Here is a 2,352-nt window from a genome sequence, read left to right on the forward strand (position 1 = left end):
GTTTTGTTTTTTTTTCTTTATTGCCTTTTCAACTCCAAACCGTGCCCAGTGCCACTTGGATTTAGGGGGCTACTATTTGGGATAAATTTTGCAGGGATACTATGTAAGGAGTTGAGCAGTGCAGTTCAAGGAACATTAATTTTTTAAGATGACGAACACAGTTCTTTAACAAACGATAAATAGATTAGCATGAAACAGTTCTTTGTAACGGACTGCTAACTTCAATCCCAGCACACGCTTGTGACAGTAATAACGTTCAGAGCTAAAATGAATAAACTTACTTCCGTTTTTATAGGCAAGTAGTGTCGGCTAATAATAATTAAAAATAAATGATATTAAATATAAAATAAATTTAAAAAATAAATAAACTTTAATATTTTTAATTGAATAATCAAAACTATTCAATTACAACAAACAATTAATAACATAGAGCTAATTATTAAAATAGATTGTCTTTAATGTAATATGCAAATGAGGTTACTTCTTGAATGCAGATTTCCTTTCAATAAATAGTACATATAAAAATCATGTTGGAATTAAATTGTGCAAACATCTGTTTTAGTATGAAAATTAAATTTGTACATCTTAATCAATTTGTGAACAAACAGGAATACTATCTTAGGTTGAGCCTTTGGGAAGTGATATACAAAGTACCATTAGAGTATGACGCGATACTCTTTGTGTAAACAAATTGAGCTTATGTTACATGATAAGGGCTATCCCCTTTTCATGTAAGTAAAAAAATAGGAAATTAGATGTAAATATGAAATAGGATTAATTTATTTTTATTTCGGACTATTATTCTCATCTTTATTAGTTGTTTTTTATCTTTTATTGGTTTTGTTTATTCACAACGTTTCGGCCAACTATTCTGACTAAGGCCAGAGGAATAGTTGGCCGAAATGTTGTGAATAAACAAAACCAATAAAAGATAAAAAAAAAAAACAAAAAAAAACAACAACGAATAAAGATGAGAATAATAGTCCGAAATAAAAATAAATCAATATATAATGTTCTCTCAAAAATGAATTCCAATTAAGGAATAATATATATACATACCAATCGGTACGGACCTGACTATAGAAGATCAGATAAATAAACGTGGATTTATAAGATCAAAGAATCCAACCTTGATCGCCCTTCGGGGCCCGTGGCGCAGTTGATAGAGACGTTGAATCTCTACAGTTCCAGATGAACATTGTCTGAAGATAGCGGTTTCAATCCCACCCAAAACCTGCCAGAGTTTAATTGGCCTAAATGTGGTGAGACGACAACAACTACGTATGGCAGTGATGGCTGAGAATGCAGTTAGGAGATTCGAAGTTCCTATCGGTCGCGGTTACCACCTGACGAAGGCCAGAGGCATAGTTCGCCGAAACGTTGTGAATAAACAAAACCAATAAAAGATTTTTAAAAAAACAACTAATAAAGATGAGAATAATATTCCGAAATAAAACTACATTAATATATAATTCTCATCTCAAAAATGAATTCTAATTAAGGAATAATATGTATATATATATGAAATAGGATAGTCAAGGATTCGAACTTGCGAAGCTAGATTTGGAATTGAGAATTCCAATCATAAGTTAAAATAAATACAGAATGTTATTGAAAATAAGAAATGTGGAATTGCCATTGTTTAGCTCACACAAAATAGTTTGATATATGTTTATTGAAAAAGGAATGTAATGATGAATTTTGTTTCTGTTATAAAAATGAAAATTAAAATAAGGAATTTAAAAATGGGCAATAGAAAATGTTATTTGTGAAGTGGGTTACGAAAATTAGGTTAGAGGGTTAGCTTTGTAAGAAACATGTGAATAACAATGCATGCTTAAACACGGAGGCATGTCATGGCATGTGTCTGAGAGACACGTGGGTCATGCAGTGACGTCATGAGTTATGAAGTTAGTTAGATAAGTGAGAATCAGAATCAGTCAGTTAGGAGAAGCCAGAGAAGGGAGTCAGATCAGAGGAGCAGAGGAGATCAGACCGATTCTCCGTTAGAGTCAAGGCACCCTCTGGAAGCGAGGGGGGGTGTTAGAGATAACCATGTAACAACTTTGAATCCCTGAAATACAAAATCATGTCCGACCGGTTGAAGAAGAAATAAACGTATCATCATGTGGTTTTGTATCTGCGTCTTCGTGTTGTTATTCAACAGAAAGGGTATTGTCCATTTATATTATAAGAACTTTGTGAAAAGCATCATCACCAAAACAAAGGTAAGAAATATATGTCATTGTTTATAGAAACACTCCCATTCACAGAACTGTCAAACGTATAAATGCCAAACGCACTATCTCTCGGTCTATCTATCTATATATCAAATCTCCTCTCACTGAATTA

Source organism: Euprymna scolopes, chromosome 13 (assembly GCF_053919585.1).
Source record: "Euprymna scolopes isolate OS-2025 chromosome 13, ASM5391958v1, whole genome shotgun sequence".
NCBI classification, from domain to species: Eukaryota; Metazoa; Mollusca; class Cephalopoda; order Sepiida; family Sepiolidae; genus Euprymna; species Euprymna scolopes.